Source organism: Ambystoma mexicanum, chromosome 1p, assembly GCF_040938575.1.
Source record: "Ambystoma mexicanum isolate Mex_15411 chromosome 1p, UKY_AmexF1_1, whole genome shotgun sequence".
NCBI lineage: Eukaryota > Metazoa > Chordata > Amphibia > Caudata > Ambystomatidae > Ambystoma > Ambystoma mexicanum.
Window position 1 is genome coordinate 764,453,207 of NC_090921.1, and position 18,664 is coordinate 764,471,870.

An 18,664-nucleotide genomic window follows, 5' to 3' on the forward strand; every position below is an offset into this window, starting at 1 on the left:
GCCGTCTTCCAGCCCAGATGCCACCAGGGCCCCCTGTGGACCTGCCCCGACCAATGCAGCCAGCTCGGTGGGGATCCCATCCCTGCCACAGTCGGGAGTCAGAGATCCAGCAGGGGTGGACACCAGAGCAACTGGACCCCAGCAGATGGAGGATGTGACGGCATCATCGGGCAGGGCACGTGCACGACGGCGTCGGTGGTTTCCATCAGCCTGGATGCCGTCGTGCTGGCACAGGCAGTTGCGTCGGAGGCAGCAGCAGGCTCAACGTGGGAGGCATCATGGCTCGGGGCCATCAACATCAGGGGTGCAGGCATCGGCCGGAGGGCAGGAGAACCCTGGAATGGGAGTGGCTTCCGTGTGGGAGAGGTTGTGCCAGCGGATAGGTGCGGAGCGGCAGCGGGCAGAGGAGGAACGGCTCACGATGGTCAGGGCGGAGGACTCCATGCGGAGGGCGCTGAGGCGGGCTGAGTGCCTCGAGGGTCTTCGCAGGGAGTTTGAGCTTGACACTGCGTTATCCCTGCGGGACCTCGGGGCCAGGGAACATGCCCGCCTCCAAGCCATTGACCAGGAGTTCGATGATGCCCTGGCCCATGACAACAACCAGTGAGCCGTCCGAATAGCCCGCTGCCTTTGTATATAGTTGTATAGTTAGGGTTAGGTTTCCTTTGTTTTTTTGATTTTTTTTTGGTTGCGATTGGACAATGCACCACTTTTTTGTATATAGTTCACTTTTTAGTTAGTAGTCAGTTAGGTTTAATTTGGTAGGGCTCATGGACCCAGGATGATCTTCTTAATTGGCTTATTTTAATTTTTCAGATTTTTTTCTTGGACATTCATCTTGTTTTGTTTGATTTGCTTTGTGTTTTTTCTTATTTGCTGTTCAATACATATTATTTTTTTAATCTTCAATGTGTCGTATCATCTCATTGCTTTCAGGCATGTCATGTTGGGTGTTTTGTCATTCACTTGCAGCCATTGTGTGTGACAGACATGTGTTAAATTGCATTATTTACATTGGGGGTGTAACATGTAATTGCCTTTGATATGTGGGTGGGTGTGATAGTTGGTTGGGCCTTTTGGCAGGGGAGGATGGGCATTACGGACATGATTGGGGAATGTTGGGACCCAGGTGCAGGGGGGCATGGATTGGACATGGGTGGGGGCCTGCTGGCAGGTGCCCCACAGTGCTGGGGGGTGGGGGGGGTGGGGGACATGAGTTGGACATGGGTGGGGGCCTGCTGGCAGGTGCCCCACAGTGCTGGGGGGTGGGGGGGGGTGGGGGACATGAGTTGGACATGGGTGGGGGCCTGCTGGCAGGTGCCCCACAGTGCTGGGGGGTGGGGGTGGTGGGAGACATGAGTGGGGGCCTGGTGGAGGGTGACCCTGCACTGCTGGGGGGTGGGGGTGGTGGGTGACATGAGTGGGGGCCTGGTGGAGGGTGCCCCTGGTGGCTGGGGGGTGGGGGGGGTGGGGGACATGAGTTGGACATGGGTGGGGGCCTGCTGGCAGGTGCCCCACAGTGCTGGGGGGTGGGGGTGCAAGGGGACATGAGTTGGTTGCGGGTCTTCGGATTCCAGCGTGATACGTTCAGATTGTCCAGGACGGAACCAGGAAGGAACCAGGAAGGAACAATGTCTGCGCGCGGAGGCACGGAGCGCCGTGACTCGAGAGCAGGTGAAAATCCAGGAAGTTCGGAGGAAGTTTGAGGGAAGGAAGGAAAGGAGGAGGATTCAAGGAACCGGGAAACAGGATTCAGGAATTAGCTCCGAGCGAACTCCGGCAGCACACGTCCAACTACAGCGAGTGGTAGTTCGCGTGTGGAACTTCCCCCGCACCCCTGAAATACACGCGCCCAGGCTGTTCGCGTGTGGAACTTCCCGCGCACCCCTGAAATACACGCGCCCAGGCTGTTCGCGTGTGGAACTTCCCGCGCACCCCTGAAATACACGCGCCCAGGCTGTTCGCGTGTGGAACTTCCCCCGCACCCCTGAAATACACGCGCCCAGGCTGTTCGCGTGTGGAACTTCCCCCGCACCCCTGAAATACACGCGCCCAGGCTGTTCGCGTGTGGAACTTCCCCCGCACCCCTGAAATACACGCGCCCAGGCTGTTCGAGTGTGGAACTTCCCCCGCACCCCTGAAATACACGCGCCCAGGCTGTTCGCGTGTGGAACTTCCCCCGCACCCCTGAAATACACGCGCCCAGGCTGTTCGCGTGTGGAACTTCCCGCGCACCCCTGAAATACACGCGCCCAGGCTGTTCGCGTGTGGAACTTCCCCCGCACCCCTGAAATACACGCGCCCAGGCTGTTCGCGTGTGGAACTTCCCCCGCACCCCTGAAATACACGCGCCCAGGCTGTTCGCGTGTGGAACTTCCCCCGCACCCCTGAAATACACGCGCCCAGGCTGTTCGCGTGTGGAACTTCCCGCGCACCCCTGAAATACACGCGCCCAGGCTGTTCGCGTGTGGAACTTCCCCCGCACCCCTGAAATACACGCGCCCAGGCTGTTCGCGTGTGGAACTTCCCCCGCACCCCTGAAATACACGCGCCCAGGCTGTTCGCGTGTGGAACTTCCCGCGCACCCCTGGAATACACGCGCCCAGGCTGTTCACGTGTGGAACTTCCCGCGCACCCCTGAAATACACATAGCCCGCTCCCCCAGACCCGATCGCGTGTGAAACTTCACGCGAACCCCTGTGATGCACGTACCCTGCTGAAATCGCGTGTTAGACTTCCCGCGCACCCCGGTATACACGCACACGTATTTTTGTCAGCGGGTGTCCGTGTTTGTGGGTACCCCTTTGCACGTCTTTTTTCCTGGAGGGCCACAGTATGGGACATTCATCATGGCAGTATATAGGTGCGATTTGTTGGCGCACCTTTTGGCGCACATTTCTTACAGCCGCAGAGACGCTACCGCCTGCTTTCTTGTGGCGGTCGTGTTTGTGCCTGTGCGCTGGTTTGAGCGTGCGCTTTTTTCCCCTATTCTATTCCATGAATACGTGTTGTAGGCGAACGTGTGGGCGTTCCGCGCACTTGTGCCCTGTACTTCCCCCGTGACGCCCACGTTTTGGCAAGTTGTTCCCCATTCCGAGTGTTACGCCCGTGTTCCGCCTACTTTTGTTGCGTGCGCCGCGCTATGTGCGATTTTCGCTGTGGCCTGTGCGATTTTCGCAGTGACCTGACGCACGCTGTTAGATGGCCTGTGCGCCAACGTGCGCCGCGCACTTTTTAGCGCACATCCGCTGGTTTTCTCGCGCACGGCCTTCCATGAATCGACGTGCGCTGCTTTTCGTGCGATTTTCGCAATTGCACTGCGATTTTCGCTATTCCACTGCGATTCGCACGTTTTTGCCCACTTGCGCCGCGCTAATTATTCCATGAATCGGCCTCTGAGTTATGGGAGATTTTTTGCATAAAACTCTGACATTTTATTTGGGCCAGTTTTGGGGCACTTTTCAAGGAGCAGAATCAGTTGACTATTGCAGCCTTTCATATTTGGAAGGAGTTTCTAAAACACATTGAGGTTACGAAATAATGGACAATTGTTAAACACTACGTGAAAGGGTCTTTGTTAAAGGGTCCTATGGCATATTGATTGCTTCCATGATAGTAACTCTTTTTTATTAATGTTTTTAAAGCCAATGTGAAATGGGGATTTAGATACTTTTGAGATTTATGAAATTTGCATTTCACTGAAGATGCTTTTAAATAGGCATTTTAATGTATTTTATGTATTTGTCGTAATGTATGTATTTTTATTCATGAACATTTAATGTATGTTAGTTTGAATGATTAACATAGTGATTAAGGTTGGAACATGCTAACCAATATAGCATTTGAACAAAAAAATTATAATAATCGCACAGTCATTACCACTGTGACAATGAGGAGGCTTAATGTTCAAATGTTGTCACTGTGTTTTTTATAACACGTTTTTATCCTACTTTTATCGGAGCAGGGCTGATGGTACATTCGGTGCACTGCTGCTGGTGGGGACCTAAAGAAAGGCAGCCCCTCTAGTATTGTTGTGCCACCTCGTATTACTGTGCACTGGGCATATGTCCCTATTCTTTCCCCCCATTCCCCAACACACACACTAATCTGCACTGCTGGCACAATCCAGCACAGCTGCCTGCGATAACAGCGAGAGGGGCACGTATGAGTCTAAAGCCTGATTGGAATTTCAATACTGAGAACTGAAGCGGTAGCTTGAATTGACGTCCAAGATGCTAGCGCTGTGTGAGCGCGTGCGAGAGTCTAAGCACTACATAACCTTGGATAGTTCCCTCCAAGCTAATAGGTTCGGGTTGAATAGGATTCAGATAATCAAAAATCTCCAAAACCTTTAAAGCAGTGACAGCATTATCTCGATTACATGTGTTACATTACAATAAAGAATTGCTTAGTAGGAAATATGTGAGAGTAGTCAGAAAGGGCCAGTGCGCAGGGACCCATTTAATATCCTGTGTTTTATGTAAACAGGTGCATTACTAAGAAAGAGTAGTGTATTGCATTCTCCTGAGAAGCTTTGCTCTTCATTCCATCCTTAAGAAAGTTGTTTCGGTTCTATGTCATTCCATCACCAGGGTTTTTGCTTCTGATGTTTGGCGGAAAAAACTCATCAAAATATTATGATTTATTAATTTGGGGGGATTCCCCCAAGCCCCTTTTGCCAGGTTTTACTACCGATTTCCCACACCCCGTAACCCTTATATCCCTTTAACCAGCCACCACCTGATCATGGAGGAGCCTGGTACTCAGTGAGGCTCTGAGGGTAGCCATGCAACCAGTCAGTGCAGCAGACAGGTAGATCAGCAGGGGAGGGATAGAGCAAAAGCAGAGGAGAAAAGGAAGGTCTTGAGCTGCTTCCGGAACTTCAGGTGGTCCGGCTCAAGTGTGAGAGGGGCAAGGAGGGCATTCCAAAGGGAGGCAGATGCAGAGAGATGTACCCCCCACTCTCTGCCTGGAGAAGAGTTTGACCCTTAGAGAGTTGGAGGTAGCTGAGCTAAGGGCTCGTGGAGGAAGGTGGTTTGGAAGTGAGAGTTGTATGTAATGCGGGCCCCTGCCCCAGAAAGCAGTATTACCCAATCTGACCGTTTACTTTTGGTCATTGGGTAATTTTGACCTAATTATAGGTCTCACTTTTCACCTTCTTTCTTTTTGATCTTACTTGAACATGAGGTGCGGGGGTTGCAAGTATCTGTGGCCTCAGGGGGTCGCAGGGGTGTCCCCCGCATCCATAACATTGGAGTTGTGGGACAAAAATTGCTTGGTCTGATCGTATACATCCCAAAATGTTCGCAGGCACATCGTATACATCCCAGAAAACCATGTGGACTATGCAGAGGGTCTTGAATTGATCCTTGCAGCCACTGGAGAGATACAGTCCCTGGGATTGAGGCCAAGGATAGGTTTTGGCAGTGAGTAGAGGAAGGAAGATTGTGTCATCCGCAGGCGTTCCGATTGGCGGATTCTTCCGCTTTGGAGTTTGGGCCATAGAGGTAGGAGGTTCTAGTCCCTTCTTTGTGTCTATGCCGTGATCCTCCCTGGTAACGCGGGGCCGCTGGGAGTATATCTTTCCTCCCTACCCAGCGGTCCCTGCGTTGCAACTACCATGGAAGCTCTCGCTCTTCTGGGTTCCTTTGCTCCTGTCTCTCGTTGTCCTTGTTTACTCTCGCTCTCGCTCTTAGCGGAATTCCCTGTCACTTACCTTGCTCTTTCCTCCAGTTTTCTATGCTCGCTGCCTTTCGGCGGTTCCTGGTCTCTGCTGTTGCGGCCCTGTCCTCGCGGATAGGCGCCGCCCCTTTTTTCTTCGTTTCCCTCTTCTCTCCCCGTTTCTTTGTGGGAACCTCTTTCTGCTGCTTATCTTACCGCTGGCCTTCCACCCTCTGGTTGCCTTGGCTGGTGGGTGTTTTCCGGGGTGTCCGGCCCTCTGGCTCTCCACTCCTACGCTGCAGTGCTCTCCTGCTTCCCGGCAGTATTGGTTACAGAGCTACCAGACGGATCCTGTGCAAGATCTTCCTCCGCCTCACCTGGAATCCCATTTCTCCGTTGGAACACACCTTACTTGCTGCGGACCATAGGAGACACAAGGGTTTTTCCCCATTTGGGTTTTTTTCCCTCATTCCGGCTTGATTCCGGAAGGGGGGCCCTCGGACAGCTGTTTGCCTCAGCGGTCACGGTGGCCTCCCTCCGTGACAAGCAAGCTCATCGGAAAAAGGAGAGAGATTACCTGACTCGGAGGCATCTGCAGGACCCTGACAGCAATTCCGGCAGTTCAGGTGAGGAGAGCTCGACAGAGGGGGGAGAGAAGGGAAGCCAGGCACTTAACCTGTCACAGATTAAAAAAGAGGCTGTTACAGTAGTCCAGCCTAGAGAGAACCAGGGCTCTGGAGACAGTGAGCTTCTGGGGGAAAGTGAGGAAAGGGAGAATACCTCTGAGGAGGTGCAGCTGGTAGTGGGCCTTCTTGGCAAGGTCTGTGAGGAGAGAAGGAGAGAGCAGAATCGAAGATGACACCAAGGTTTTTTGCCTCACAGGAAGTCGAAGGAAGAGGGCTCAAGGATGGCAGCCAGATTCAGAAACGGAAAGCTCAAGCAGGGGTCTCAGTCTTACTGGCATTAAGGCAGAGGTCGTTGGAGGTGCACCAATCCTGAATCGTGGATAGACGGTCAGGAATGAGCAAGAGAGGAAAGGAGGATGAGGGGAGCCTGAAAGAGAGCTGAGTGTCATACGCATAACATTGAAAAGAATATGATACAGTAGAGATCAAGTTGGCAAAAGGGGCCAAGTAGACATTGAAGAGCCAGGGTGAGCGGCTCGCATTGAGTTCAAAATCCTTTACATCACCCATTGCTGCCTTCACAACACTGCCACCCCACCTGTTGCATTACAATAAAACCAAACATACGTAGTCTGCGCTCCTCCTCCACCTTCCACCTCAATTACCATCCCCAGATCCAACAGAAAGAGAGCCGGAGGTTCCCGCTTCACCGTTATTGCTCCCACCCTCTGGAATTCCCTAAAACCCTGTATCCAAGAAGAACCCTCCTATCTTCTTTTTCAGAGAAAAGTAAAACGGCCCTGTTTAATAAATATGCTTGAACTTATTGTTTGACCCATATGAAATGTAGTGTCCGAAACGTACAATTGCCTACTTACTGTAACTTCCACACTATACTGTACTGCCTGAAACAAATACTGCAACTCCTATCACCTCTACTGTACCATTTTCTAGTGCTGTGATACCTCTGTGTCTGGGTGCTATTAACAAATACAATAAAGAAATACATTAGTAAATAAATGAATACATTATCTAAATGGTCCAGCATGATGGGTCAATGTGTTTGTACTTTCGGCTATCTTCAGAGAACAGGACCCAAAGTTGGTGGCATGCTCTAGTTTTAGTCTATTGTACCAACAACGTAGGGCTTTGGGTTTTGGCACCAATTCTCATGGTCTTTGTATTAATGGTTAGAATCATCAAGGAATGTTCTTTGGAATAGTCTAAGTGGAAGTGCAACAACTTTCAGTATACTACAGGGGTGAGTGCAAATACTGAGGCAATAATGTAGCGCTGTGAGACCCAAACAAGCTAGTAATGCCCCATGAGCTTGAGTTGATATCTCTAAATGCAGTGAGGTCAAGCCAGAAGGAGATGGGGGGAGGGAATAGTGGTGCCGGTGAGCAGTGCTGGTGGGAGGTTGCTCAGAAGGAGGACCATCACCAGTGATGCTAATCCACATTCTGAGAAAACTGATCAGACAGCACTGCTACCTCCATCCACCTAGAGGAGCATGGAGATCAGTTGTTTCCCCATATGGGGTTGTCTGTAGTTGTGGATCTCAGTGTGATATAGTGTCATTGATGGAAAGGTGGTGCTAAAACAAAACGCTGGCAGACAGACTTTTTATTAGAATTGCTAGATTCAGTTCCCACTTTTTCTGTACCTCACCCACCCTGTATTTGAAGGTTGGATTAGTGTGGATGCCCTAGACAGCAGAGGGTCCATACCTAGTTTAGAACCCTCCATGCTTGGTGCTTTCTCTGCTGTGGAAGCTGGTCTGCCTATACATGAACACAATACCAATTGGTGCTGTTTTGCTTAGTGCTCAATTTATGACAATGACACCCAAGTGGGAATCCTTCTCTCTGAGCCACTATTCTCCCTAATGCCTACTCGGGACAGAGGATATTGGTTGTCTGAGTCCAATCACGGATATAACCCAGGATCGCTTATCTATTGATCATTGCAATGGAATCAATAAGAGATATTTTTGTCAATTCTTAGGTTTGCTGCATAAAACTTTTATGGGTGGCGACTATTGCATCTGATGGCCCTGTTTCCCGAATCCTGCCTTGGCCCAGAGCTTCACTTGCTATTATTGGAACACCGGGACCCAGATTTGGAGATTTAGTGGAAGTAAGTCTACTGAGATTTGTTCTGGGCACACAACCCTCCCAAATGTAGAATTAGGATCTCTCACCTACTTCAATTAAAGCAAAAGTTTGATATCATCCTCTGGAGTGTGAAAGAAAAATATAAGAAGTGATTGGAAATCTAGTGCTCCATGATCCAGAGGAACAAAAACAATTGTTCTGGGGTTCTAAATACGTGATTGTGGAAGGAGAGTATTTTCCCAGATTTTCACTCTCAATGTGCATGCATTAGATTGTGTAACTTGTGTAACTGAGAGCTACACTGAAGGGAGTGTGCCTGGAATGGCCCTCGTGTCCCCTATTTGCATGACTGCCCGAAGGATAAAAAATGACAGATACCAGTCGCTGTTTGGCCCACCCCCTGGTGGACAGGTGAATTCCACATATGTGAGCCGATATTCTCTTAGGCAAATGTTCAAACCCTATCCAGCTGATGTCTTCGCGGATGCAGGTGCCCCATCACTGAACCAGGTTGACTAATGATAAACATCCAGCTGTGCTGACGTAATTAGTGACCACACGACATAGTAACATTAGTCACGAAGTAAACTCAGATCCCTGCATGAATGTACGCAGACACACACATGCTGACACGAAGACCAATCATACACAGCTCAGTAGAGGACACATATATAAACATACTGTTAGAAGCCTTTAATTTTCACTAGCCAAACGCTGAAACACAAGAAAGCAAGAGTCACACAGAGCAAGTTTGCAATCGCTTTATTGCAACTAACCATATGGAACTACAGGGACATATAAGGAACCCGGAAGAGCCGAATACTACTAACCCCTAAGGAGAATAATACAATATATATATATATAGGGAAACCATAGAATGCCTGTAGTGAATTCACATGAAGCCGCAGGCCTCAGAATAAGGGACGAAGAGATGCAGACTCGAAGCACAAGGCCAGTGCTCGCAGCTAAGGACAAGGGTGGCTGGAACATTCCTGGCTTCCGCTGCAGGGAGCCACCTGCAAAATTACAGAATAAATCCTCAGTAATCGCAGAACGAAAAGCTCTGTTTTGTGGTCCTCACCCACGTGACTCAGCCAAGCCAAACAATGACAATTAACCCGCGGTGGGAAGAGACCTAGTTCCCAGCGAAGACAGACAGAATTGTTACATGTGTTGTCAACCAAACATTGCAACCTGCAGGCACTCTCCCAGGCTAGGTGGCTATACCAGTGGCAACAATGGGGACACACAGTCTTTCTCAGTACCTTGAAAAGGTACACTGAGGGCTGTGAACAGAACAGGGTCCCAGGCCTGAGGAGGCCCCTCCAGCTAATCAGGGCGCACAAATCCTGGGGTTTTGTGTAATGGGGCAAGGGCCAATGGTAGGCCTGCAACACTGCAACAATGTAATAGATCGTTTTTGGGGAAGTCTCAGGCGAACCCCCCTGACATGGAAGGACCAGTTATACTGCTCATATAGGGGACATCCATAGGGATTATTACCCAAGCTACTCAATAGTGCTGACTTTTAAGTTTTTGGGGAAGGATTAGAGATTGTGACATCATTACGAGATGAAAACTCATGACATGGGCTCCGGAGCTGTGTTCCCTGTATGATCCCGGTCTGTTTGGAAAATAAAAGACAGTTCTACTTTTCCCCGTGGCTAAGTCCTCTGTAATTGCCAGGGGATGGTTTGGTGGGCCCTGGATACTCAGCTAAACTGTGATTTGTGGTGTGAACCCCCAGTCCTCTAGACTGCCTTACAACATCCACCAGTAGGAGCCTCTATTTGATCTCAGGACAGATTCTGAATAACCTCGGAGCATGTGCTATTGTGACTGTACATTTAAAAAGTATGAGTGTTCTGCTGTTTCCCTAGTTTAATAATGTGTGGTCAATTGTGCCTGCTCCCTTTCTGCCTTGTATTTAATCCCTCTCTCTGCCCTTAATTGGTGCCAGAACACAAAAGCCCTACCTTTTTGATTCAATAGACTAAGGGCCTCATCATGAGTTGGGCTGGAGCCCTTAAATGCGGGGGTAACAGTATTACTGCCACAATTAAGGGCTGGCCCTATCGCGAGTTGGGCGCTAAATCAGTGGTTTTACCTCCAGCATTTTTCTGGAGGCGAAAATCCCTGTTTTCGGCTGTATTACAGCCGTCTGTATTAGCCCGCAGTATTAGCACCGAAAATTTCCCATTGGATCCAATGGACCCAATTAGGAATGGGGATTTACCATTAAAGCCCAACCCGTGATCCGGTGGTAATACCACGGGACCGGTCGGTGCTAGGGCTATTACAGTCAGCGGTATTACAGCTGGGAATACAGCCCAACTTGTGATGAGGCCCTAAAACTAGAGCTGATCACCCATTTTGTATACCTAATTTCAAGGTTGGCAGATAATCGGTCCTGGTCTCTGAAGATAACAAAGGTGCAATGCTCTTAATCCAGTCACTATACCTGTTCTACTGCCTTCGTGCTAGGGAATATTTAGGTTCGGGTCATCTGGCATCAGCCTCTTGCATGCTAGTTCCTGTGTTCAGCAATACCTCCCTCACCATTTTTCCATTGCTGCTACAATAGTCCCGGATTTCTCCACCTACCTTTGCAGACGTCTTTGGACCCGACAGCCCCTTCAGCGTGGCTGTTGTTTGTGCTTTACCATTGCAGATATTTTCTTCCTTGCAACCTAATAATTTCAAAAGCTACAAGTGTCCGCCCTCACTGTTTAGCCTAATGAAAGAGGCTCAGTACAGTATCCCACAACACTTCCTCCGTCATCGCTGTCCACACCTCCATCGCCATGCTGCACTAAATTTGATAGAGCAGAGACAAATTCACAGACCCTAAAACAGTTTGTTGTATTAAAATTGTATTAAAATTATTAATTTCCCCATAGCTATTTTCTTACCTTCTTTTCCTTTTCAATCAATTCAAGTGCCGGGTGTTTTCTAACTTTGACGGAGAACCATGCTACCACACTTGGCACTGGCCGTTTCTATGGAAGGATTTGCAGCTGAAACCATTTCTAGGGTGGTGGCTTTTCAAATCTTTCCAACACCCAGCCAGTTCTCCATCAATTAATGGGAATTGCAAATAGAGATTGTCTCTGGAAATTAGAGCAATACATTGAGGACTGTTAGAAAGACCTCTAGGACCCTTGGATGTCTTATTGGAATTTCTTTGTGGCCCTGGGCTATTTTGTCACACTAAGTTCTTAGGTAGCAAACCTTTTGAATGAGTCTCGGTACCTTAGGTGAGGGACACACTTTAGACAATTGTGTATAGATGGAATCAGAGATTTGCTTCTGAGGCTTCCCGTAGATTCCAGAGAGACAAGAGAAGATTAAACCTAAGCAATAGGACACATGCCGAGGTGATTACGAGGTAGCAGAAAACGTTTTGCAGCATTCAGGGATTGAACTATGGACAGTACCATTGGAAGGTATTTGAATTGTATCCGGCAGCATGAAGCTGGGGAAGACAGCCTCAAAGCCTAATGCCACAATGTTATGTTTTGCCATAAAAAAAATGAAATAAGGCACTGATCATTTTGTTTTGGTGTTATCTTCAGGCAGTGTCAATCAAAACTCAACGGAGTCGATGTCTGCTGGCTGAAGGTGCCTTTTCAATGTTAGGATACAGTTGACCACATGGTTAGAGCATTGTGAACAATACCCACTTTCCAGAAATTGTTCAGTAGATAATAATCATTAAATAACATTCTGTAAAGACTCGCTTGATTCAAGGCAAACACATTAAGGGCATTCACTGCAGTTCCCATTTCTTTAATTTTAATTAATATATATTTCTCCTTTACATTTGTATTCAAATTATTTAATTGTCAGTAAATATGCAGGGGGAGTAGGGCTAGAAATATTGACATGATTTCAGGTGTGCTATTATTTGAGAACTGTGGCGTATAGATTTATTTCATGGTATATTTATAATCCGCTTTCCCCTTATTTATGTTAAGGGGTCATCAATTCCGATTCGGGAGAACCACCATTACACCAGTTTTTCAGCAGAATCGCTGACTATGTAAATACCTCGAAATTCAAACCACTTAATCCAAATTTACTTTGTTTGGATATCATGACAACAAAGAGTGAATTTGACCGTCGGGAACCGGAGTTGAAATTCCCTGACTGAAAAGGGTTGAACGCCAGAGCAATGGCAAAAGGCTGCAGGTGCAAGCGGCTGTACTGAGACATGCCAGCTAAAAACATGTGTGGCTTTTCAACCACACTGCAAGGTTTACACAGAGAGCTGCATTATTTCTAGCTAGCCGCACAAAACAAGGACTGCAACGCTGCTTTCTGGCAGCTGCATATCATGCCAGTACCTCAGTATTTGCCCACATGGGCTTCCATTTACTGCAATGACCTTCTTCTGAGAGCTATATTGACTTACCATTTTGGCAGATCGCTTTGAATTATCCTTCTTGCCTTGATAAAGACCTGCATCAAGGTCGAAACACGTGTCGGCTGTCCACTGTTAAATATTTCTTTTCACATGCAGGTTGACTAGTACAGATGTCACACCCTGCTTATTGCTTGTGATGATACAATACATCTTATTCTTCTTGTCAACAATCTTAGTTCCACATGCATATTTATTTATTTATTAATTGTTTGCTTGTCAGGCGCTTATACAGCAAGTAAAATGCAGTTTCAAATTGCCCACGGGGTGAGGGGAGTGAACAAAGGAATGAAATACATTACAAAACGATGAACCTACTATGCCTTGTGAGCATTCAGAACGTGCAAGTGCAGCAAGGAAGAGGCCAGAGGTAACCTATCTGGTGCTATTACACAAAGCTTACATGAGCTAGTGGATGACTGGCACAGGAAGGGTAATGTCATTGATGAGGAAAGAGCGTTCTTAAAAATCAAGAATCCAGTTATGCCAGTTATGTACTTTCTCCGTAAAATACACAAGAGTTTGGATGGTTTACCAGAGGTCAGGCCCATAATGAGTGGGATAGGGTGGGTCACGGAGGTTTATCCAAATACATAGATAACCTACTTATGGAATACGTGATGGTGATGCCCACCTATCTGAGAGATAGTACTCATGTACTCCAGACTTTACTTACAATTGACTGGAAAGATGAATACATGCTGGCCACACTGGACGTGACCCCTTTATACACGTCCATTAGCCATGATTTGCCATTGACACCATTGACTTTGTTTTCAGAAATCACTCTGTTTCTTATCTTACTCATGTTGAAATGTTAAAGGAATTTCTAAGATTCACTCATCACAACAATGTGTTACTTTTTGATGAAGTGTATTACACTCAGACAAAAGGGGTGGCAATCGGGGCACAGTATGCACCTCCATTGGCCAACCTCTTTATGTCTAATTATGAAGAAATACATGTTTTCAACAACAATATATACAAAGACAATGTGGTTCTATGGAAGCGATATATAGATGATGTTTTGCTCATCTGGAAAGGCACTGCTGACGAGTTCCACTCATTTGAAAAATCACTCAACACTAACTCTTTTGGCATAAAATTGACTGGTGATTGCAACAGACTCTCCATTAATTTTCTTGACCTGACAATTTACATTACACAGGGCAGAAGTGAAACCAAAACGTTCCGCAAACCCATGCAGGTCAATAGCACGTTACATGCAGATAGCTGTCATCGTAAATCTACCATTTTAAATATTCCAGTTTGTGAGTACTTTTGAGCATGCCGTAAATGCAGTGAAAACAAGGCGTATCTCCAAGAGAGTGAACTCTTAGCCAACAGTTTTAAGGAAAGGGGCTACCAAGGTAACACCTTTTCCAGGGCCTTTACTAAAATAGAGAACAAATATAGAGCAGACATGCTCAGACCTAAAAATACTGACGCAACAACGAAAATTCCCAGAATAAATATGGACATCATTACGCAATACACATCTGATGCACATGTGTTAAACAAGATTGTAAATAAATATTGGGAAACTTTGCGACTTGATAGGGATATTTTACCCTTTCTGGATGAGAACCCATCATTTGTTTTTACAAGAGCACCAACTCTTGAAAACAAACTTTGTCCTTCGCTTATAGCTAATTCCAAGCCTAAAAGCACAGAATGGTAGCAAACAGCTAAAGGATTTTTCAAATGCGGCACCTGTACTATGTGCAGGTCTGCGCACCCGGATTGTCGGGAATTTACTAACCAATTGGGCAGCAGGACTGTGATTCATGATTTCATCAACTGTCGGACCAAGTTTGTGTTCTATGCTATTATCTGTGTCTTCTTGAAGGTGTATGTAGGAAGCACCATCAGGGAATTATGGACCAGGATTAGGGAGCACATTTCAAGTCTCAAAAAACAAGATATCAGATTGCAATTTTTAGCACTCCACTGGCAAGAGTGCCACCAGCTGGATAACATTAATGACATCAGATTCATCGGCTTTAACAAGGCCCATTTGAGCAAGAGAGGAGGTGATTTACAATTAAAGCTCAGACACATTGAGGCCAGGTACATATGTAATTTACGATGTGTCGTGCACGGTCTAAATTCTGAACATGAGATGAATGTTTTTTTATGATTATGGGATAATACTCACTACCTATTATGATTGATTATTATTTCTGAATGCTGCATGAAAGGAATGCCAGTCTCCCCAAAGGTGAAACTGTAGGCTTACAATTGCACAAGCTATCCACAATATTTCAGGGTTATTCTTTCTTGATCTTGGTTAATCCTTATTGAGTTGCACTGAGTTAACTCCTAGGATCTTTAACACAGTCCGGTTTCCCTTTACTTTTGGGTAATTTTCCCTTGTACCTGTCCAATTTCTAAACCCATGTATGACTTGTCTAATGAACCACTTACACTTTAGCTCTCATGACTTTTCAAGTGCTTATGGACTATGCACTGATTAATTATGTTTAAATTACTTACAATAACATGTCTTTCAAATTTCTCTATTGCTTTTGAAACTTTCATCATTAGTAATTAATTTTTTAACCCAACCTCGGGATGGCCTCTCAGTTCAACCATTCTGGTCTTTACCATATTTGCATGGAATCCGTGATTACTCAATTCCGTATTTTACTCTTAGGATTCCATCACGTGTCCGGTGTGGCACCTTCAAAGCAATATATCCATTTATTTACATTGGTGACGTTCGTTCTGACCCACCGCGTCACACGTTGTAAGGATTGAGCTGTGTGTGCTATTTGTTACATCTACGCGTGACGTCATCTGCCACGCATGACGTTGTGCACTTTGTTCACCTCCCGAACTGAAAGTTTTAATGGTGCCGCTCCATGCTCAGAACGATGACTGTGGGATTTTAATCCTGGCATAACGTATTTTTGGGAGAGTGCAGTATTACCTACTAAATAATTCCTCCTTTTTCTCTGGGAATAGGGAAGGGTTCCTGGGTCTGACCCATTGATTTGGCTGTGTTTTAGGTATTGGAACCTGAGACTCCTTGTCTTTAATCGTGTGAAGCATACCTTGATTCTTATGAAAGATTTCACCTAGTAAAGTTAATTTAAGGTAAGATTTGCTTCGAGCCACTAGCGATCCAGTTTAGCAGTTGGTCCTTGTAACAATTGTAACTCACATAGAACTTGGTATTATAGGGCTCGTGTACATTTGTTGGTTAACCTTACCACCTCGAGTATGGACCCCTTAATGAAGTGGGCATCTCACAGCATCTCCCGAACACAGGTGGACTCTTAAACAGCATTAGGGTAAGGAGACGACATATATATTCTAGTTCCTCCCGCATGTGGATCTTATGTATTGAACCTGTAATGTATTTTTGTTACTAATCAGAGGTATTTCTTGTTTAACATTTTCTTCCGCTTACTGAATCTCACCAGACTGTTTTTCAAGACCAATTTGGGGAGTTTTTTTACCTCATGTTGATCCTATACTCTCACTGACTTAGTGGTTTCGCTGGCTGATCTTGGGCATTCTGGTGTCTCCTTCTTGTACACCATCCTATCTTTTCTCGCTGATAGTGAGTCGAAGACTGTTCATTAATGGTTAACTGGTCACACTAGGTCATCACAACTGGTACCTACCAGACTCTCTTTGAAAATATTACTGGCACTTCCTTCATGTATGCACAATCATTATGACAATAGATCACTGTGCCCCAATGGGCAACCAATATTGTTTAAATGAGACCACCAGCATGACTTCCAATTGATGAACAACCATATATTTTGATACACTAATCATGATACTGGCATGGTTTTAAAACGTAATTTTGTGAATACCTTGACTGTGAATAATTATGTTCTACAATCCCTTTTTCTCTGCCCATCCTTCCCACCCCTGACACTTATCATGGTATGTGAATTCTTTTTATTTATTTTTCTCCTGAATGTTATTCTATATTTGTTCTATCTTTCTGTGAACATTTATTTCCTGTATATGCTTTTTTTGCATACATTTTATGTCAATCAATATATGGAAATGATACTTGAATTATATGTTTTTTTACTGATGTGAATCTGAATTTCACTAAAGCCTTGAGAACAACCGAATGCCGAAACACGTGTCGGCTGTAAACAGCAATACAAACACTACTTGTATAATTGGATTAGCATTGGACTCTTAATAGATTTTAGAATCTTGTTGATCACTCATTGACTATATTTCTAACTTATGAGTCTACTGCGCTGTTTTGCAACATACACCTATTTCAACGATAGCTTTACTGAGCCATGCCAGCTAAAAAAATGTGTGGCTTTTAAACCACACTACAAGGCTTACACGCCGAGCTGCATTTTTTCTAGCTGTCCGCACAAAACAAGGACTGCGACGCTGCATTCTGGCAGCTGCAAATCATTGCAGTACCTCAGTATTGGCCCATATGGGCTTCAATTTACTGCAATTACCTTCTTCTGAGAGATATATTGACTTACCATTCTAGCAGCTCGCTTTGAATTATCCTTCTTGCTTTGATAAAGACCTGCATCAAGGTCGAAACACGTGTCGGCTGTCCACTGTTAAATATTTCTTGTCACATGCAGGTTGACTAGTACAGATGTCACACCCTGCTTATTGCTTGTGATGATACAATACATCTTATTCTTCTTGTCAACAACCTTAGTTTCATGCGCATAGGTATTTATTTATTTATTTATTTTTTGCTTATCAGGTGATTATACGGCAAGTAAAATGCAGTGTCAAAGCGCCCACGGGGTGAGGGGAGGGAACAAAGGAGTGAAAAACATTACAAAACGATTAACCTACTATGCCCTGTGAGTATTCTGAACGTGCAAGTGCAGCAAGGAAGAGGTCACAGGGGGTAAGTGCTGGGGAGTCCGAGCTCATGGGTGAGTCAGATTAAGTGCTTGGATTGTTGAGTGCTCCACGGCCTGGGGCCGCATTAGGTGTAAGTGCGAACCTCCAGGGCGGTGGGTGTGCCAAGGCAAGTGCTGAGGGTATACAGGAGCTGAGCCGATTGGGTCTTATTAGCCATTCTGCTGCTGGGCCTTACGGGTGCAGGTCCTGCGGGGCTCACGTTTATACACACGTAATTTACAGCAGACCCAGAGCAGGTGATTTTCTCGTTCCTAGCATATTCATAGTCAGGTCTCCCTTATTTATGTTAAGGGGTCATCCGTTCCGTATCTGGAGAACCACCATTACACCGCTGACTTATCTAAATACCTCCCAATTAGAACCACTGCATTCACATGTACTTTGTTTGGATATCCGAACAACAAAGAGTGAATTTGCCTCTCGAGAACAAAAATTGAAATTCCCTGGCTGAAAACAGCGTTTCCATAATAAGCAGCATTTGGGCAAGAAACATGTCTACCTGTAGCCTGGCTCGAGCCTCTGATTTCTCTGCTTAGTCATTTGTTTCCAGGGACTGGGAATGTGAGGGAGCTGGGGGTATGAGTAAGGAAAAGCTACCGTATGCTGATGGTGGCCTCAGCACTCCCAGGACCTGTGTTCGCTCCCACTCCCAACACGCAGTCCTGCAGGGTGCAGCTGGAAGAGGTGTGGCCATTCACACAGAAAGATGCACGTGCACTGTGGCCAGACGTCCCGATTTTGTCAGGACTGTCACGTCTGTCCCCCCGAGTTTTTATGTTTTAAAAACAGGATCCGGTTTTGGGCAAGGGGAGAGTGACAGGCCCGTTTCTTTTCATCACAACAATTACCAACAGTATTAGACGTTAAGAATGCTGTCATCTTAGGATGGGTTCGAATCCCCCAACCCTCCAGGTACAAGCCTTATGCATTACCTGCTTGCACCACAGAGACAG